Genomic DNA, 22,904 nt, shown 5'->3' on the forward strand with positions numbered 1-22,904 from the left:
ATATTTAAAAATACATGTGTAATACACATATTAATACTAAAATACAAAATTAAATATATTAGACAGTAGAACAATTACACAATAATTGATACCTTAATTAATTTACATAATTAGCAATCAATGAACATACAATGTAAAACAAAAATCAACATTGAATTAAATTACACTTAATTTTTTTTGTAACTTCCCACCCTATACCCCTACAAACACAGCAGCCTGCACTTAAAAAATACCTAAAATAAATCAGTATTAAACAATTTACATCATTAATAATCAATTAAATAAGTAACAATATATAGTTGCAAAGTTATTATTAATTAGCTTCCCACCATATACCCCAACAAACCCAGCATTCCACTCAATAACATAACTGAAATAAGTCAGTATTAAACAGTCTATATAATTAATAATAAACTAAATACTTTATGAAGAATAAATGATTAATTGTTAATTTCCCACCCTATCTCCCAACAAACCCAGCAGCCCACACTTAAAATATAACTAAAATAAATGAGTACTGAATGGTTGACATAATTAATAATCAATTAAATAATTAATTAACTATTAATAATTGTTGTTTAATAATTCTTACTTAATTAACTTCCCACACAATACCCCTACAAATCCAACATCCCGTTATGAATATGTAAATTGCTAATAATAACTAAGCAACAAAATATAAATCACTTAAAATTACAAACTATATTAAAAAAAACAATAACAATTAGACAAACATTAGCAACACATAAAGCTATTATATTAATAAAAACACAATAAAATAATTAAAACAATATTTTTTACAGTCTATATTACTGAAAATGATCATAAAAACAACAATATTCTTAAAAACGACGTTACTTACCTAAATTTTTTTAGTCTAAATACAGAATATATCATTAACTGAACAAGCACTCAAGTCACCTACAGCTGCAATATTAAAATGTCACTTACACTTTACTTACACTTCACTTACAGTTTATAACAGCAACTTTAAAAAAGAAACAGAAAATAAATCAAACTCTAAGGGCACGCAAAGTGTAGGTAAAATAAATATTTATATAAATAAATACATGTAACACACTTTAAACTATGTTTGTCACAGAGAAAGGATCTACTTTTAGGTTGAGGTGACCAATGTGCACAGGCTTCGTGCAGTCACTCAAACTGAAAAGAGCCAATGGGCAAAGTGTTTTGTCCAACACCCCATGCTATATGCTGCGGTAGGTGGGAGCGAATTGTGAATTCTTTTTACTAACTTAAGGATGAAGAGCACATACCAAAAACCCCTCTATGTGTTTGTATTATACACGATTTTGAGGGCAAAACAATAGTCTGGAGAAACAGTTAAAGGTGTCTCAAAGGTCAGACCTAAAGATGTGCTTTCTCGTGTACAATCCTGCACAGTACTGAAAGTCTGAGAGACAATATTAAATGCAGCCTTCCTATGGAGAGCCTCTCTGCCCATGCACCCATATGGGTGATATGGCATGTGTGCACTGAAAAGGCAATTCCCAAATGTGCTTCTGTGCAAAGGGGGCTACAGAAGAAGAAGTGCAAGCATCTGTGGCCACCTTGGAGATATAGAATTGTTTTGGCAACTTTTACAGTACTGACATAATCTGGGGTCTTATGTTTTTATTTAAAACTGCCTCGAACAGTAGAAAATGTGCTGTCTCTTGAACACATTGCAACAATTCAACTTTGAGAACTGACAGAATTTTTGGATTTTTTTAATTCATGGAAGGACACCCATGGCCTGAATCAGAAAGGTAAACGTACATGTTTGTGTAAGTTTAAGATTGTTTTCTATTCATAAACGTATTTTACTAGTAGTATCTTTATGACTGTAGAGTCCAGAGACCTCTTAAGGCCTGGGGCCGAATATATTTTGGGAACCTCTGTTCATAACAGCTTTGAATTTATGACCCAGTTTCATCTCTTGCCTGCAGCTCTTTGGGCAAGTCACTGATAGTGCACAGATGCATTCATTCAGATTTTAAAATTGTTCCATCTAATATTCAGGGAGAGTGACATACGTTTTCAATATTGTAACACAACAGCAGCTCACTTATATTACTACAAAGTATTTATGTGACACCCTCCCTGATGTTACTGCAAAGAATTTCTGTGACACCCTCCCATTTCTCATATGTGAGGTCCTGTTTTGATATAAAATAAACTTGTTTATGGATGCTGCATGAAACATAATGAAATTTTTCAGCAAAATGTCTGTAATAGAGTTTCATACATCACTCAATTTAAAAATAAATTAAAGGGAAACAATATTTTAAACAATATGTTTAAGAATTATTCAAGGTCATCAGGGCAAAACTCTGCAGAACAGGGCTGGATTTATCAGGGGGGGGTGGGGGGCTAAAAGGCTGGAGCCCTGGGCCAAAGGCCATTTTGCCTATGCCTTAAAATATCTCTGGTGGAGGCTCTGGACATAAAATGCGGGGACTATTACTAGTAAAATATGTTTGTTAATAGTAAACTTACACAAAAGTGTAAGTTTACCTTTCTGAATCAGGCCCTCAGATTCCTCACCATAATTTTGGTAACTCCCCTTGCTTAAGCATAGCCTATGTTAACTCAGCTGGGATCATCCTCACTATTGCAGATCATATTTAAAAATCCAACTCTTAAGGTTTGGCTTGTTCTGGAGTCCTCCTTACCTACATCAATGCGTTTCTTTGAAGATCTGGGGCTTGGTTAAGTTCAGGGGTGATAAGACGAAGCAGTAGCCAATACATTTAGGTCTGGAATATGCTTGCAGCCTGAACCTGCACAGCTTCCAGACTGTTGCTGCAATGCTATTCCCTTGTCAATGTTTTTTGTTGAGATCACAAAGGAATATTTTCTGAATGCTTCCATGCCTTCTTTAAGGAGTTTATGAAGCTTAATTTGCAATTATTTTCATTGGGTTAATATCCTCTTCTGCATGAGAGTTTGTTTGCAACTCGCTTACAACTTGTCAGTTTTGGATGTGACTAAGGACTGACCCTCACACATATCAGAGCTACTGTCAAAATGTTACATTATTGGAAAAGAATACCAGTGAAACCAACTATCATTTTAATCATGTTAGCACCATTTTATGTAGCTGATATGTTATCGGCCAGAAATGTATTGAATATTACATATTTGTTTATTCATTACTTTTGGTTATGAACTTACTAAAAAAAAAATTGTGTCTGATACTGGCATAGATTTTATTCAAATTGAACCTGCAGGTATCTATCTGAATATTTTCTGATTGTGGCTAGATATTTTCCAGCAAGTTGTGGCCAGGCTGAACAAAATTTCAACATCACCTGTGGATGGTTTATTGTGGCAGATGGTCTCCTTTGCCTCTACCCAAGAGAGGCTTATAAACAAGCGGCAGTCACAAATCTAGAAAGCAGTCTTACTCTTAAATGAAGGTCAGTCTGCAAGAAGCATTTGAAGGGCACACCAGATACCCCCTTGAACAGCATTTGGATCATATGTACGACAATAGTAAGAAATGGTAGAGATGTGACTGGGTGACCACACTTGAGCTGAAAACCAACACAGGTATGCTGAGCTGCTTTGATCTCCTTTCCCAGCACATCCTGTTCTGTGCCCTTCTGCATGTCCACTCATCTACATAGCCATGTGAGCACTGCCTCAGGTGTGTATAGAGTTAGGTATTTCGATGATGAGCCAAAAATCTTCTAATGGAGGGAGCTATTTCGGCCCTCGACGGAGTCAGACAATAATCAGAGTGCCTGCTTTAGAGTTTAGTATTGCCAAGGCAAAGGAAGAAGGACTTGTAGTACCCTTCTAACTACTTTAGCAGAAAGCCCATGAGAAAAATGGAAATAGAGGAAAGATAGAGTGAGAATCCCTGGTGCTCACCTGACTCACTATAATTGGTGTATAGACCAGTAAAAGAGCTCAGTTGGTTCCATTATATAAACTAGGAACTTCGAAGCTCTTCTTATGGAGATTAATTAGGATACTAAGGGCCTCATTTACAAAAATCTGACACATTGGCATTGATGTGTCAGATTTCTTGCGCTTCTCAAAGATTCCCTAATGACGCCATAGATGTGCTGCATTTACAATACAGAGCTCCATGGCGCACATTTTCACAGATGTGTCAGAAATTATGATGCATCTTTTGGTGCTAAATTCACGCGTTGCTGGAGTAGTGTTGTAAAAATAGTTCCTCCCACCAGATTCTAGCCTCATTCCACGCCCCTCTTCAACTATTCATGCTTCTCCCTCTTGCACTCCTTTGATCTCCAGCCAACCTGAATAGGGTATTACAGATCTGCCTGTTGAGTCACGAGCAGTTGACCCTAGGATACTAATGAGATAAAGTTCAGAGAAGAAACCCACGCAGAACATTGAGAGGCTGTGCCTTAATGATATTAAGCATGTGCTTGCCTTGGATCCACCCTTGACCGTGCCTCCATCCAGCTTCTTCTGTGACATGACTACAATGGCAACAAACATTATAAACTTGCTGTCTAATCTTGGTACAGCCTCATCCTTCATTGGTAAATTGTTACCATCTCACATGCTCATGGTAATGGATGGATGACTACACTAAAGTGCAATCTAGTCCCTCATCCTGAGAAGCTCGCTTCTATCTATCTAATGAGGACATATGTGTCCTCTTGGATTGGTATATGACTTTCATTCTCTTTCCATAATGCCATGTCTGCTACCCCCAACCCTGATCATGCTGCAATTTCTTCATTAGTTGTGAGTGTCAAGGTCCAAAAACGTAACTGTTCTGTAAAGAGAACCAATGGAATTCAAGCTTTCCAAAAAAACAGCTACTTTTACGGCTCCTATGTTTGATTGGGAGAGCATTAATGCATCCTTAGCACCCTGATGCTTGTAGAACCAGCAAGGGCAACATCTCCTCAGTGAGGGCCAAAACTGAAAGTGACAAAGATACATTGGCCCAAAGTTATGGATTAGTGAACATCTGGCACTTTCATCACACTAACCAGCTGCACTATAGATATACAATTACAAAATACTACAGATGCCCTAGGATGGATTACTTTTTTTGTCTCCCAAAACTTGAGTACTTTAGAGTCCAGTAATCTACCCGCAGTTTTCTCAGCCCAATTACATCAATTTTGAGATGTGTAATCTGAAAGATCATTGAGGTTTCTACTATAAACTGGGGTTGGATAAATGTATTATGGTCTTGCCCTGTAACATTATTGGAGGCCCCCAAGTGAAGAAATAACTAATATGTGTCAAAAAGAGATACCACCTGATCCACTTATGGCTCTGATGGAGCATCTGCGAACGTCAAAAAGCACAAAAATGTTATGTCATTTGGGTTCTTGATTGCTCATATATGAGTCCAGAACTGGTGTACTATGGACACCACCTCAGCCTCCATCTAGCTTAATAAATTAAGATATGTAATGGCTAAAGAAGAATTATTTTATAAAAGGATGGGTCAGCATCGTACGTTTTTAAAAATATGGGGCTTATTGAAACAATATCATGGGAATAATTAAAAAGTGTGGTGTTAGCACTATGACTGTCTGCTGTTATTATTATTATTATTTAAGAAAATAAGGGTACAAAAACATTTTATGTAAGTAGCTTTTATGCTGTATTATTGTTTATTTTTATGTTTTTTTTCTGTACTGAAAAATTATAATTAGAATATGTTTCTAGTGGGTGGAACTAGGGGACTTTGTCTCAATAAAAAGCTTAAAAGAAACAAAGGAAAGTTATACAGAGCGACCTCATACAGATTCAAATGGAACCCTTAGTAAATCTTTTCACTCAAACTGTTCACTTCAACGCATCATCATCTTCTCCATAACTGAAGAGCTACACTGAAAACAGGGTGGGAATTTGCTGACACCACTGTTAGTCTAAATCTTACTTGTGCTCACTAAGATCTGCTTCACGGACACTTCCGTAAATGTCCTGGAGCTTCTGCTCCCTCTGAATTGTTCAATAAGACAATGTGATTGTGAAGATAAAACTGAGGGGAGCATTGTGGTACATTATAATACGAGTTGTAAACATTTTACCATTCAATTTGTCCTACAGTTTTATATGTATGTTATAAAGCTGTCATGCAATTTGATTTATGTAGCTGTTACAAACTGTCATGTCAACTTTATGTGCACTAGCATGCAGCATGACCTTGTGGGTTACGGCACTCAGTCACGCATTCTGTTATTCAAGGGCTAGGTCAGGCTGTAGATTAGTGGTCTTCCCAGTGGTCATGATGAACATGAAGCTCTACATGTGATCATGAAATTCAATCATGCAAGGAACATGCATGAGATATAACGTATGTAATAACAGTTTACAAATTATTCTGTGTTATGGGAGGATTTTATTTCATTTCAGCGGTAATAGAACCTTGTTCTCCTAATAAAGTGGCACTTTTTGATGTCACACTTTGGGTCTAATTACTATCAGCTAGTCCAATTCAATGCCAGACTGTGTGGCATTGCTTCTTAATTGGGTCTTTTTGTGAGTCAAGAGTTTAATAGTTCTTAGCAGCATCTTTTGTTTATGTGGGTGTAAGGACATTAGTGGATACAAAGTAAGAGCCTGGACAGTCCTTTCTTTTTATGTGCCAAGGCTCCGCAGTCGTATAAATACCACTTGTAAAATACATTTGTGAATACCAAACAATTGAAAACTTCCACAAAAGTGTAAGTTTACCTTTGTGAACCAGGCCCTCAGTGTGTCGCCTATACTGATACAGCACATCACTCCTATTCTTGCGGCAACACAAACTCCATCTTAATAGTGAACACTGAGTACAAGGAGCAGTCCTGGGAAATAAAATAATCGTGAGGCTGCCTGAGCAGGTTAGGTCCTGCGTGCTCTCTTCGTTGTTTTATTTCTCACAAAAAACCTAAAACCTACACCTCAATTTTTTTTCCGTAGCTTTCTGCTCAACCTTTTGTTAAATTGCAAACTCGCTTGAGACTTCCTGTGTGTGTGTATGTGGTGTGAGGGGCCCCAAGGTGTGGCTGCTGCTCCGTCCATGCTGGAGGCCACACATGCATCATGGTAGGCTGCATGACCACTGCTTCCGGGCTGATAACATAGCAGCTTCGAAGGTAACCGCAGGCAGAGACGCACGCACGCTGCCTGGCGTTAAAAGCAGGACGTCTGTAGGAACATGAGGTTTTAAGCCCCTGTCCCATCTACATCCGCGCCTGACCTGAGAAAACACGTTCTTGGTGTTGGTGAGATAATATACCTCAAAGAGCAGGGCCAATATGGGCTGTTTAAGCCAATGTGGCCTTTTCACCTCAAAGTCTATCAGTATCCTGACTAATATCACGTTTTATCCTCTTGATCATCAACGTGGCTAAATCTCCATTAATAACGTGAAGTAAAAGAGCTCCCTTTCCTATAACGTATGTCTGGAAGGCCTGGGGGTCATGAATGTGTGCGGGTTAGCAGATCGCTTCTGTGAACCTGTTTTCATGCAACTAGTCCAAAAGTATATTTTCCTTATCTCGCAAACAGTACTTACTGCTCAGATTATCTGTTTTGAATTCTGCTGGCAGGTTTGAAAGGCAGAAACCCCTGAAACTCTAAAAGTTGGACGCATATGCAAAGTATATGAACGCCTTGGTGCGCTCTACCCTCCGCCTGCCGCCAAAGTAACAGGAACAGCTCTTGTAATCCTTGCCCTCTGTCAAGAAGCCAAGTATTGCCACAGATATGAGACGTTTTTGAAGTGACAAGTAAATAATGTGATAGGACGTTATTACATGGCAGAATGGCGTGTGGCAGGAGTGGAGCTGGCTGTGGTAGCCCAATATCCCAACACAAAAATGGAAGAAGGACTACAATTACTCAGCGACGCGGAATGAAACATTGGAATACAGAAGAGGCACAACGAAAATAAATAAAATGTAATTTTTAAAGCCAGGGTCATACCTGTAAATAAAATTGTTTCTTTATTACGGCTGCTAACTAGCACAGCTTTAGAACACTTAGAAAGGGCCGTAAATCTGTCGTAACAGGTGGCGAAATACCGGATCTGTCCCGGCAAATCCGGGACGCATGGTCACCCTCCAACCACTGGTAGTTCCCGAAGCGCATTTCATTCACGTGTTTTACTCATGGGTACCACTGTAGGCCAGTCGTGTGCACAACATGCCCCAAAAGGCACATCTCAGTTCGAACTGCTAAACCACCTCTATTCAGAATGGGAAGACAAGCAATTCCGAATTCGCTTCCGCTTTAAACCAACTACCAGCCTTGTGCAGGCATAACATGGTTCCAAACGAATCAGTTGGTAGTTCTACATGTGCTCCTTGAGCTATTGATAGGCTGTGAACTGCGATAACCCCTCTGATGCTTGTACACAGCTTAATAACAACAACTTATTTTGTAAGATGCTTAGTACGCCAGATGTAGTTATCTTTAAGAGCAGCAATTTACATGTTACGATTTTCTATCTTAACATATCTAGCTTATCAACTTCAGAAGGAAGGAAGGCTTAGTTAGGCCTGCTGCACTTTCACCTACGCAAGCAGATCATGTCAGCAGCGAGTACTTCACTCACTGAGCCAAAGTTATTTTATAATTGTTTTCTAGTAACTTCCTTAGTTAACCCGATCGTCAATTCACTCACAGAGATATTTCCCTCCTGGGTCACTGATGATGCGTTCACCACCGTTAAGGACATAACACCTTCCCATTGTTTGAAGACGGTTTCAATGTATAGCGGAGCAAGCAGAACACAAGTCTAAAAAAATAGGTACCAGTATACAAGTGACAGCATGGCGCTTGACATCACCGTGAGTGACGGTCCCGGCACATGGCATCGCTTGTGGCATCACAACCCATGACCTCACAAGAAGGGACATCACATGAAGTGACATCAAATCTTAAGACCTCACGCAGGTTTAGCAGGTCCACCATGATTGCATGTGAGCTCTCTACAATATTTAAAAAATGAGAATCTGAGTTGGTATTGTGCCAAAAAAGTGACACAACCTGATGCAAAATCTGGGCCTCAACTTACATATTATGTTTTAAAAACCTTGCCACAAAAAATTGGCAACACGGAGAAACATGGCAATAAATCTGTTCTGCATAATTGGTTGCAAAGTCTACATTTTAAAGATATTTGTGGGGCTACGGCACCTACTGCAGAGATCTCTGTGTGCCCAGTAAATCTCAGGGAATAATAATAATGGCAAGATAACTGTGGAGGGTAATGCATTTGCTGGCGAAACCTGTTTTTTCTCTAGTCCCACTTTTGAATCAAAGTAGCACAGAGGGTCAATATGCCTCCTGCAAAGCACATCATCTAACTGCAAATGATACATTTTTATTTTATGTCACCAGGTAAGTAGTTACTGATTTTTTACAAAGAGATCTTTTTGTTACTCGCAGTTCATAAATTGTAATTTTTCTAATATAGCAGGCTTTGAAGGACATGTGACTCCTACACCTTATAACTCTCACTGTCTTATGTAACACATTTTGGACATTGATTTACACATTTATAGGATTTATTGACAACATATAATGGGCACGTGTGATGTAAAGTGCTCTGACACCTTGCAGTAGGATGAGTAGCGCTATCAGAGGAATAAAACAATATACTGTTTTTAAAATTGTTATTTGTGGAAATACTGGAACAGACCAACAAATCTGACATTCTTACAGTGCATGAAAGATTCTTATAAACAGGTATTGAAAAATGTAAAAAACATGCCTCTCTTAAGTGTTTGTGAAGTGATAATAACAAGCTGTGTACCTTTGTTTCACCTCCCATGCATTTGCATCTGGGTGTGAGGCTCGGATAGCTTCCAGTCACAATAAGTGGAACAAAAGGAGGCCTGATGGTCTCTTAAATTTGGCCTTTGTTATGGGCTCAGTTGGAGTCTGAAACATGAAAGCCCCTCGCCTCCTGCATGTTGCTGCTGAAAAACGAAAGCAGAAAGGTGCAGACGTTGCTGAATATGTTTCGGTGTATGAAAATTACACTGGAACAAGTTTAGCATACTTCAGTGGGGCTCACTTCTTGTAGGGGGATGGCGTCCACCCTGTGAAAATAGTGGGTGGACGCTGTGTACCCCAACTTGTGCCCTGGGAGCAAGGTTTCCTCACTGTATACTGATGTTAGTAAATACCTCGTAATCATGAAGCAGAACATGTTTTGCAAATAAAAATGCACAACTGTGACAATCAGAATGATTGTGCTTCAGTATGGTGAACATGTAGTGTGACAGTGCACAACTTCTGCAGCACCGTAGTCTGGGAGGTTGTGCCCTAATGTAGGCAAGAAAATGAGGCCTTCTTCCCCAAACACTGTGGGTATTAAAAGCCATATTGTGTTGTACAGGGCATCTCACACTGCAGGGTCCAAGAGCCACATTACCCACTGGGCTAATGATCGCTTACTGTCTGGGTACAATTTCAGCTACCAGCATGCCCATGATGTGCAGGCTTCTGTAAGACACTCTGGCTCCAAGTAGCAGGCTAACAAAGAAATGTCCATTTGATTGGGTGATGACGAATTACAGATTGGAATGTTATGAGCAAGCATTAGTTTGGCTAATCTAAGAGCCAAATTATGCCACAATCTGCTGTTTTTAGTGATGAAAACCTCTTATATACTGCAGGGATCCAACCACTTTGTTTCTGCAGAGTACTGTAGCCCGGCAAGTAACCTTTTAGCTCACAGGAAAATTCTTGACAAAAGAGCTTATGCAGTATCATAGTGGTCCTTAATGTCCTTAATGTGTCAATAGGGGATAATAATGAAAGCATACTGATAAAAAGCGTGCCTTCTGGAACAGCATATATAATTTGAATAAAAGTAATCTGTATTAGACGCTTAAAACCAGCTTTGCCTCTGCCAGCAGACCCTCAGGACTCTTACACTTCAAGGCTTCATCAGCTCTAAGGAATTATAGGATAAAGGGTACCTTGGAGCCGCCCTCATTGCAAGAGATCTGTGGGTCTCCATATCCAGTTCTGACTCTTGAACTATCTGGCCCGTTCCCTAGACTCTGCCCCAAAATGCTTGGAGGCCACTGTCGGACCTGGCCTTTTTTTGCAGGTTATACCTGAACTTTTTGCCTTCTTCCTCTTATTTTATCTGACATATTCTGGTTGGCTGTAAGACTTTGGGCACTTTACAACTGCTAACCAGTGCTAAAGTGCATATGCTCTCTGTCTAAAATGTATTGATGATTGGTGACTGTGTCTAAAACATGGTAACATTGGCTTCTCCATGATTGGCATATTTGATTTACTAGTAAGTCCCTGGTATAGTGCACCAGGTGTACCCAGGGCCTGCAAATCAAATGCTACTAATGGGCCTGCAGCACTGATCGTGCCACCCACATGAGTAGTCCTGCAAACATGTTTCATTGCAGTGCCTGTGTGTGCAGTTTTACACTGCCATGTTGACCTAGCAAGAGCACCCAATTGCCGGGCCTAAACCTTTGCTTTTACTACATGTAAGTCACCCCTAAAGTAGGCCCAAGGCAGCACCATGGGCAGGGAGCAGTGTGTTTAAAAGGTAGGACATGTACTTGTGTGTTTTACATGTCCTGATAGTGAAATACTGCTAAATAAGGTTTTCACTATTGCAAGGCCTATCTCTCCCATTGGGTAACATTACCTTAAAATATCTTTTAAGTGTATTTCCCATAGGGAGCAGATAGAGATTTAGAGTTTGGGGTCTCTGAACTCACAATTCAAAAAAGCATCTTTTGGTGAAGTTGGTTTCTGAATTATAAGTTTGAAAATGCCTCTTTTAGAAAGTCGGCATTTCCTTGCTTAACTATTCTGTATAGACATCTGGGTCAGGTTAACAGTTGGGCTGTTTGTGTGTTCACACTAGACAGTCACACAAACGGAGCTGAGGTGTGCCCTGTGTTCCTGATGGCCCATTACCAGGCTGATGGGTCTTCCTGAGCGAGAGTGGTGAAAGGAGCTAACACTTGCACCTAAATAGGTTTGTGCCTGTCCTCCCACAAAGCAGTCTCCAACCGCCTGGAGTATGTCTGGAGCGGTGGCAGGGAAAGGCAGGATCTTGTGTAGTACAAAGACTTCTATTTGCAGTTTGCCTACTTCAAAGAGAGAAATGGGTATAGATACTGGACCCCTAACCCCACATAGTTAGAATCCTTCAGGACTGAGGACATTCTGCTAGAGAAAAGAGCTGGATGCTGTACGATGGATTGTCACTCTGCCTGTTGCTTTGCTGTGCTAGCCTGCTACTTGCTGCTTCTGTGCTGGGAGTGATAAGACTGGACTTTGCTTTCTACATCCTGCTTCCAAAGGTTCTCCAAAGGCGTGAACTGAGCCTGACTACTGTTAAGAAGTCTCAGGGACTTCAAAGACTTCATCTGCCGATAACTGTGCTCTCTTAAAGAGAGTCCTGACTTGCCAAGGGGTGCCAAAACCAGTTCCTGGGGCCTTGGGAGTGAGTTCTGGTGCAACCAAGTAGAAACCAAGCACATTGACTCCAGAGCGACTTTGCAACTGTCTCCACTGTCCAACTCCACATCGCTGCCTGCCCCAAAGCCGTGGTCCCCGCTGAGAGAAATGACCATGACCAACATTGCAGGCCCAACGCCACCACAGCGCCTCCAAAGTCTCACCACAGAGTGAGTCCAGAGCGCTCAGTTACCGACATCCGTGGCATCTGGCTCAGTTACCAACATCCTTGGCATCTGGCTCCAACTCCATGCAGCCTCATGGTGTGATCATGACACCGGGAAGTCGACGGCTCACATCTTGACCTGCTGGGCTCATCTACCCCTCCATGTCATCAGCAACCAACACCTCGGCACTGATGCCGCATCACCTTCCCTGCAACTGTAAATAACCAATGCCTCACCTCCCCTGCCTGGCAGTAGGGAACTAATGCTGAACTGGTTCCAGCGACGCCTCACCTCCCCAACTCCGTGCAACGTCTGTTTCCTCATCGATTTCCAGGGTACTGCACCTGGGGGTCCATGCAACTCTGTGACTGGCCCGTACTCCCTCGCGAGCTGCGTTGGACTGTCGGAAATGACTTCATCAAGACATTGTGATACCCCCAGTTGGAGCTATTGTGTTTTTAAGCGCTATACTACATTTAATCTTTAAAAATTCATATCTTTGCTTGTGTATGTTGGAGTTTTGTTGTTTGTGTCTTGTTTCACTCAGATAAATATTGCCTATGTTTCCTAAGTGATGTGGAGTACTTTTTTGGTGTTTTCACTGTGTTACTCTGTGTGGGTTTACAAATACTTTACACATTGCCTCTGAAATAAGCCTGACTGCTCATGCTACGCTTTCAAGGGGCTGAGCAGTGGGTATCCTATATGTGTGGCTCCCTTACCCTGATTAGAGTGAGGGTCCCTAATTGGACAGGGTGCAAACCACTCCCAACTAGAGACCCAATTTTTAACAGCCACCAGACAGTGGTCAGTAGTGCACTAGAAAAAAAACAAATAAATAAATATATAAATAAAGTGATTGAGCAACAGAAGCACTAAGGTCTAAATTGCATGTTCTGGGTGTATATATAGATGACTGGCTGGTCTTGCCGATGACAGAAGATTCCCAGGTATCAGCATTTTCTCAGGGCACCTCTGCCAATAGTGCAACCCAAAAGCATTGTGGCCTGTCGCAGATGTGAGCATGTGGTTCCAAGTTTCTATGCAGACTTGCGTCTAAGTCTTCATATGTTGAGGTCTTTCAGGCACTGTGCTCAAGTCCATCCGAAAGACTGTCGCTTGTCCAATGTGTGATGTACACATTGGGCATTGTGTTCAGTTTTAAGGGAAGCATAAGCGGCCATGATAGATCTAACATTATTTGCAATTTTGCTCAAAACCAGTATTTTATTACATCCATGATGTTAAACCTGGCATCCTTGGCATGGTTTCCCCTGTCTTTTTGCCTCTGCTTGCTGTATTTTTTGACTGTGTGCTGGACTTCGTTTTTGCTGGTTTTAGTACTCTCAGTACTTTACCACTGATCAGTGCCAAAGCACAAGTGCTTTCTTTCTAAAAATGCATTGGTAATTGACTTTTTCATGATTTGCATCTTTGGTTTACTATTAAGTCTTTAGTAAAGTGCTCTAGAGGTGCTCAGGGCCTGTAAATCAAATGCTACTAGTAGGCCTGCAGCACAGATTGTGCTACCCACATGATTAGCCCTGTAAACATGTCTCAAACCTGCCACTGCAGTGTCTATGTGTGCAGTTTTGCACTGCCAGTTCGACTTGCCATGTGAGGCCCAAACCTTCCCTTTTACTACATACAAGTCACACCTAAGGTAGGCCCAAGAAAGACCATGGGCAGAAACAGTGTACCTACGAGGCAGGATATGTACTGGTGTGATTTATATGTCCTGTAAGTGAAATACTGCTAAATTTGTTTTTCACTATTGCAAGTCCTATCTCTCCCATAAGTTAACATGAGGATTGCCTTTAAACTTTAAATATCTTTTAGGTGCAATTTCCCACTGAAAGAATATTGAGATATGGAGTCTGGGGTCTCTGAACTCACAATTTAAAAATACATCTTTTGGTAAAGTTGGTTTTTAGATTGTCTGTTAGAAAATGCCATTTTTAGAAAGTGGGCATTTTCTTGCTTAACCATTCTGTGCATATGCCTGCCTGTGCAATCCATATCTGGGTCAGACTGACAGTTAGCTGTTTGTGAATGCCATCTAGATAGTGACACAAAGGGAGCTGAGGTGTGTCTTGCATATCCTGATGGGTCTTCCAGGGCTAGACTGGGAGGGAGGAGGTGTCCTCACACAATGCAGTCTCCAACCCTCTGGAGTGTGTCTGGAGCCAGACCTAGGCAAGGCAGGATCTTCTGAACAACAGAGACTTTCCTTTGAAGTTTGTCTACTTCAAAGGTAGAAATGGGTATAAGTAGCGGACCCAAAACCCCAAACCTTTAGAACACTTCTGGATCAAGAGGAGCCTCTGCAAGAAGAAGAAGAACTGGCCTTTTGATGTGTGTGCTTTGCTGGGTTGGCCTGCAGTTGCTGCTTCTGCCTTAAAAAGGACACAGACTGGACTTTACTGTGTATCCTACTCGTGAAGTTTCTCCAAGTGCTTGGACTGAGCTTGCCTCCTGTTCAGAAGTCTCAGAGACATCAAAGACTTCACCTACCAGCCTCTGGGTTTATTTGCTGTGGATCCTAACTCGCCCAGTGGTGCCTATTCCAGTTTATAGGCCCTTGGAAGTGAAAGCAAACCACGCATACCAACTCCAGACAACTCCAGAACTGGCACCCCTGCACAACTTTGCGGCACCTGCAACCAGAGGCCGTGGTCCCTGCTGGAGTAAGACAACCCTGACCAATGCTGCAGGCACAACGCCTCCGTAGCCCTGCTGGAGTCTCGTGACATTGTGAGTCCCAAATGTTGTGTCACTGACGTCCGTGACACCTGACTCCGCTGCAGCACCTGTAGCTCTGTGGCCTGATCGCGGCCCCGAGAGGTCACCCCACCGTGTCTTGACCCGCAGGATTCATCGACCCTGCTGGATGATAAGGGACCGGTGCCTCGCAATGATGCTGCATCATCTTCCCTGTTCTGCACTAAGGAGCCGACGTGCACCGGATCAAGTGATGACTCACCTCCCCAACTCTGTGACCCAGCTTGTTTTCCTCGTACCTGGGAGTCCGTACGACTCTGTGACCAGTGCCACCCTCCTCGCAAGTGGCGTCTGACTGTTGGGAACAACTCCAACAACGACATCGTGATAGCCCCAATTGGAGCTATTGTGTTTCTAAGTGTTTTTATTGAGATTTCATCTTTTAAAATGTAGATTTCTGCTTGTGTATGTTGACATTTTGTTGTTTTAGTCTTGTTTTATTTAGATAACTACTGGCTATTTTTCTAAACTGGTCTGTAGTCCTTTTTGTGGTGTTTTCACTGTGTTACTGCATGTGTTTGTATAAATACATTACATATTGCCTCCAGGATAAGCCTGACTGCTTGTGCCAAGCTACCAAGTGGGTAAGCAGGGGTTATCTGAGTGAGCTGTGGGTCTCCCTTACCGTGACTAGAGTGAGGGTCCCTACTTGGACAGGTTGCAAACTGACTGCCAACTAGAGACCCCCATATCTAACACATAGTGTTAGATATGGGGGTCTCTAGTTGGCCGATGTATGCACTCTGTCCAAGAAGAGACCACAATCCTAGTTAGGGCAAGTCAATAACACAACATAAATTAGCATGTGCTCAGGCCTAACTTAGAAGGCAATGCTTAAAGTACTTGTGCAACACACACACAATAAGCTCATGAGACACACCACAGAAAAAGACTTCACACTGATGTAGAAATATAAAGCTTGTTTATCTGGTTTCTTTTAAGTTCAGCATGATACCGATCCATTTCACAAACAGAAAAGTTTAGTCTTTGTAGACTCAAACATGGCAAGGTTAATAGGCACAAGTAATGGATCAAAGGGGTGGTGCCGGGACTCAAGGGAAGGCAAGGGAAAGGGCCACTCCAGGCAGGTCACAGATGCGAGCAGAGATGTTTGGCTTAAGCCACTTGGGTTGAAATTTAAGTTGGGCAGCAAAGGAAAGCAGGGCTGGTCTGGGCAGGTCACAGATGTGAGTGCCAAAGATTGGCAAAAGCCGCTCGAGTTGAAATTGAAGGTGAACGGCAAAGGAAAGTAGGGCCACATAGGGTAGGTTACAGATCCGAGCGGCTAAGTTTGGCAAAGGATGCTCGGGTGGAAATGGAAGGTGACCTACAAAGGAAAGCAGAAGCTGCTCGGAGTCACTCTGGGTTTGGAGGGTGAGTCTTGGGCTACCGGGCACAGATCAGCAGGCAGCAGGGCGGCACAGCAAGGCAGGGCAGCAATTCCTTAGAGCAGTCAAGCTTGACAGAGTGGCAATCCTGGCAAATAGCAGTCTTTTCTCTAGCAATGTTTCCTTGAGTCCAGAAGTGCATTTATTTTAGGGAGTCAGGGACTCAATACTTATACTAGAAAGTGCCTTTGATGTTGGGGGGATGACTACAACGAGTTCTTTTGACCTCACAGGTTCCCCTTTCAGGTCAGCCTTAGCTCCTGACTATTAGTGAGAGATATTCTGCCCCTTTGTGTGGGCTCTAGACAATACCCTTTGATGTGTAAGTGTGAGCCCTTCCCAAGCTCTTCCCCAAGAAGACCCATCAGTATTCAGATGCATGCAAATGCAGTTGAGTATCCTGCGTGGTGGGTGTCTAAAGGGAATGCACAAGTGTAGCTGTCACCTAGCCCAAGTCATACATGTATTGGACATAGGCTGTGGGCACATAGGGCAGTGAGTGCAGAGCAATGCCTACTTTCTAAACGTGGAATTACTAAAATAGTAGTAATAAATCCGACTTTACCAGTAAAGAGGATTTATTATTACCATTCCAATGGTACTAAACATGATGCAGCTACGTCTTCCAGGTCGGGAATTACAGCTTAATGGTATTAGAAGGAATTCCAATTGCTGGCCTAGGAGAAGGGTTGGCCTCATAGAAATGAAAAAACGACTTTGGGGACTTTCTCATTACCGGGACATGATAAATTAAACAAATATGTTCTACTTTTTGCTTATATGGCACCTTGCCCTATGGGCGAACCAGGGCTTACCTTAGGGATGCCATATGTAAGAAAAGGGGAGTTCTAGGCTTGGCAAGAGGTTTTAAGTGCCAAGTCAGGGTGGTAGTTAGACTGCACACACATGCCCTGCAGTGGCAGGCCCCAGACATGTTTACAGAGCTACTTAAGTGGGTGGCACAATCAGTGCTGCAGGCCCACAAGTAGCATTTAATTTACAGTCCCTGGGTTTACAGTGTACCACTCAAAAAAGGGACTTACAGGTAAATTAAATTCACCAATTGTGAATACATAAATGTTACCATGTTTTAGGGGAGAAGCACATGCACCTTAGCACTGATTAGCAGTGGTAAAGTGCTCAGAGTCCCAAGGCCAACAAAAAGATACATCGACAAAATAGGAGGTAAAGGCAAAATGTCTGGGGTAAGACTACTCTAAGGATGCCAGGTCTAACACATGGGACTCACAATTCAAAGTAAAACAAAAATGTAAATACAAGCAAACGGCAATGTCAGAATAAATATAACTATTGTCTTGATCGTTTGTAAGAATAACACAGAATGATTCATAAATTGGGAAATTATAACTTGCTTAGCAATGTAGAAAGGTAGCAAGCAGCAATCCAGAGACTTGCCAAATTGTTTGGAGAAAATATCTTCCTGTCTTTGATTGAGGTGAGTGATTGAGAACCCGGTGATTCTATTTCATACAGCTGAACGCAGAGATAAAAAGAACACACATGCTTTTCACTCACATTTTTCCTTTGTACCCATTATGAGGTTAGTAGTGTCTCTGTAGAATTTTGCACTGCATTTTAGAATTAGCTGGAAGCTCGCCCATTGGCAAGTTTTCTACTGTTGCATCATCAACTATATTCTTTGTAGCATCATTAACCAAATAAAGACAATAAAATAGAAATAATGTCAAAAAAGATACGTAAGGTGTTACAGGAAAGTGATGAGCATTAGAAACTGAAGGATTTGAAAGCCTTCCTCAAGGGCAGAAGCTATTCCTTTTATTTAGGATCTGAGGAAACGCATTAAATCTGGAACGGGCTCTGATCTGGAAAATATTGACATGCCATTGCTCAATTGCTACCATTGTTGCATAGTTTATTCTAACACATTGAAAAAACATGTTGTTGTTGCCAATTAAATTTTTTCTAAAATAAGAAAAATAGAATAACTGTACGGAGAAGAATTATTGTTGAATATTCTTAAACAGAATTTTCTAGGTAAAGAGTCATTATAACAATGTCCCTAATAATAATCAATATATGCTTAAAAATGATCTTTGAGGAAAACTGCAGTAATGACAAGAAAACAGAAAATGTTTTGATCTCTAATAGAAAGATCATCTTCTGTTACTATTAAGAAAGTAATGTTTTGAGTGCTCATCAGTCAAAGTACATTAAAAAAGTATGGGAACTGTGATACTGCATGCAGTGGGGGCAGAGGCAATGAGTGTGGGGGCAGGGTCAAAGGTGTGGCTAAAAAAAAATGTTTGTACGTTTTTTCACTGTCAGGTAGCTACATATAAAATAACATACAGCTTAAATGAAAAATTAATAAAAAATGTTGTTACTCATTGGGACATGCACTATGGTACATTATGAAATCTCTATTACTTAATAGACAGAGATCTGTGTGTAACCAAAGAGCCACAGAATTAAGTCTTGGTTGCTGCAGTGGAGAAAACTGTCTTGTGATTTTTTAGTGGTTCGAGGACACACCCTGTAACAGAGAGCACCTGTGAATATGGAATTCATTATTTTAAACTTGCATTACTATTAGTATAAGACAGACTGCTACAAAATGTGCAAAATGTTTAGAATAAAATGGTGATTCCAAAATATACATTTTAATAATACGCAGAGTGGAGGTAGTGCATTTTTTTATATGACCGTCCCTTTAACAACTTCGGATATAGTATGCGCAATAGACATATAGTTACAACTAAAAGCACTCACTTCACAGGCCAGTTGTTAACTCTTTGCACTAAGACTCAAAAAGGATAAATCTTTCTCATCACAAAGCTTCAAGTGATTAGTTCAATTAAAGCCAGTACTGGCTCCAAAGCATCCTTTACGTTTGCAGATTAACTCATAGAGTACATCTGCATTTCCTTCAGGCAAGCAGGCACCATGGCATGAAGGCTTGCCTAGCTCCAGTTTCACCGCACAGGAGACTCACTAAATGACACTTCAGTTGAGACATTTAAACTGTCAGAATTAATAATTCCTGGGTGGTTGTCTTTTCACAAAAAGTAGGGAAATGGTGCTTCATAAATCATAAAACTATGGGCACGTCATTCCCCTCTGATTCCACCCACTCTGACTGTGAGTGCTGACAATCTGTAGATCTTTTTGTGGGAGTCTTCCTATACAAATGGGTCTAAATATTCACCTTTGGCATTAAGTGTACTCAGGGAGACATTCATAATCTACATCTAGATTGAACATCTAAGCGATCTGCTTTGATTCTCAATGGAATTACTTCTCATTTAGTAAAAAATGACAATGATTTTTTGATTGTATTGTTATTTGCAATACCCTTTATGGGAAAATGGCACAGTAAAGAAAGAGCAATCTTCTTAAACCAAATGCAAATTTGAATCTGGTGGGCCCACCAGCATGCATATTTGGGGCCGGCACTTATTTTGGGCCAGCATTTATTTTTTATGGAAAATCTTTGATCCAGAGCAAGAAAGTGAAAAAACACACAAAGGAGAAAAAAGAACGAAGAGAAAGGTGAAACAGCAGTGACAAAAGAAGAAAGGAGGAATGAAAAATACCTTAAACGAGTGAGACAAAGAGGTTGGAAGCATCTGGTTCATGATTGAAGAGGCTTGAGGTGAAATTAAGACCACAAAGCCACGGTATTCGGTAGCGTGGCTTTCGATAGTAACAGCAACAGGCTTTTGAGCAAAACTTTGACTTTAGCACTAATTCTTTTGCAAATCAAGCACTGCTTGAACCATTATTTTAAAAATATAACAGAAAACTCGTGTAAACTAGCAACTGATTGCCTTTTATTCTTAAAAGCAAAACTCTCTACTTAAATTATTTTAATTAAAAGTTCATATGAAATACAACACAGAAGCCACCGAACACATTCTTTCAAACATGATTTTGATATACTCATTCAACTGTTGGTAATTGATGAATACAGGATGACTAATGTAAAAAAAAAAAATGCTGAATAATTCAGTACATTTTTGCAGTTGTTCTTTTGAATTTTCTATTTACAGTAATATACTGTGCTCTAAATTACTGCTTGGGCATTGAAAAATAAGTCCTAGGTTTACTAACTGAATTCAGAGGTTCAATCCAGGGGAAGACTGGAAAGGAGGATTAGGTCAGTTGAAGGGTACCAACCTAGTATGACCTCTGAGGACTTTTACAGAACGACCCTATGAACCTAATATTACCAAAACTAAAACTGTGGTGCAAATAGGTGTGGAAAACTGGGGGCTTTGTAATTAAGAGAGCTAATAACTCTCAGTGTAGGCTTATTTGTGTAACAACAATGAATTAGTCCAATCAAATAAATAAGATTAAAGAGTGAAGTGCTGCTGTTGTAAAAGGGCTTTGCAGTTATAATTTATGATAGCACCTCTGCATTTTCTGTCCTAGGATCCAATTCTGTCAAAGTACTGTCAATGCTGCTGCAGATTCGATTAATAACCAATATAAACCATTTGCGGTCCTAGACATCAGTTGCTTACCGACTCTTTTTCATCTTTGTAGGTGCACTACTCAAGTGCATAGCAGTTATTATTTAGGGAGCAAACAAGAGCCACAAATGAAATAATGTTTTAGTAAATATCCACTGCTTTTGCCAATTCTCTGCTTCAATACAGAGGGGAAGCCCCGACACTGCAAGTCTTGCAAATTTTCAAAATATGCTCATACTATCATGCATTGGTTCTAGTTGCTTACTGATAAATACAGTTTAAGCAAACCATGGTAAATTTACACGTGACTAAATGACAAATAAAAAATAAATAATAAAATGATTTGTATTCTGTTTTTTGGCACCGCAAAATCACACTTGTGTTCCCTCAGAAGATGCAAATCATAGAATCACTCACTCAGTACCCTTTATTCAGACTCGCTTTGGACTCTTATTTTTGGACTCATACGCCACCTGAAACTAACTCTGTGGGACCTTTCTGGGCGCCATTGCATCAGGAGACCCGCAGAGGGTGGTGGTGCAGATAATGGGGTAAAATTGCCTGCTTGTTGATGATAGTTATTATATGCGGGACAAGACCACACCTCAAGCTGACAGTGCCCCTCGCTTGCTATTTCACTGAATTCTAAAGAAACAACTGATAAGGTGATAAATAACCACACAAACGGAGATCCCTGGGAAATCTGCGCTGTCAGATTAGTGGTTTCAATTTCAACCTGAAATGAACCACTCTCTTCTAAAGGTAACTCATTACAAGAATGCACAGTAGAAGTACCTTTCCTTTTTCTTTTCCAGCTGGAACAGGAAGGTCTTCATATGTCCTTGGGAATAGTGGTTTTAAAAGTAAAATTAATCATCAGGCCTCTCAATGGAACCTGGCTGAACCTATAAATTTGTAACTGATGGGACCAATAATTAATTTAAAATTAAACATACTGGATGTAGGGACTGAAGAAGGTGCTCAAAATTAGCTCCTATATTTGTCTGCACTTGTAAATCTTTTAATATTACCCTAGAATCAACACAACACCGCTCGTCTTACTGAAATGTAGAAATTAAGATTGGGTAAGCAGAGTTTATTTGAAGCAGTATTTTAAACTTGCATAAGAACAGTTAATAAGAGACATTAAGCTTCAATGCTGAAAGAAATTTATTTAGTTTCTTATACAGTGCTAAATTGGTGTTGTACAATAACTTTGAGCAGCCAGTACATATAATAATAGGAGACCGAGGCATGTATACAGTAAGAGCTTGTAGAAATGCCAGAAGAGTGTAATTGATATTAAGGTTTCCTTTCTGATGTTCTCTTGTGCAGTCCCCTTTGAAACAATCTCAGGCAAAGCTTTCTTAAAAGGTTCCATTTTAAGTTGTGCTCTGAAACAGAGGTAGTTGGGTTCGTGTCTTAGGTGGGGGAGGCTATGCGTTCCAATTTTTTATACGGAGCACTCAAAGGAATCAACCTCCATATTTCTGAGCACCGAAGGAGCGGGATAGCACCACCTAAGATGATGCTTAACAATGGTTTCTAGACAGGATGTAATGTGGTACAAACCTTTTGACTTCTGTGGACTCCCACTTTAACATTACTGGAACCCAGAGACCCCCACTGAATAATTCTTGAAGTCTCGGGACCCCCCA

At 40.7% G+C, this 22,904-nt stretch overlaps 1 protein-coding gene across 1 annotated transcript in view; it reads right to left on the bottom strand.

Annotated features, from left to right (window-relative positions):
* The window catches only part of SCML4 (Scm polycomb group protein like 4), a 508,956-nt gene that overhangs the window by 139,078 nt on the left and 346,974 nt on the right, over positions 1-22,904 (bottom strand). The window lies entirely within an intron of this gene.

The sequence above is a fragment of the Pleurodeles waltl genome, chromosome 5 (genome assembly GCF_031143425.1).
Source record: "Pleurodeles waltl isolate 20211129_DDA chromosome 5, aPleWal1.hap1.20221129, whole genome shotgun sequence".
NCBI classification, from domain to species: domain Eukaryota; kingdom Metazoa; phylum Chordata; class Amphibia; order Caudata; family Salamandridae; genus Pleurodeles; species Pleurodeles waltl.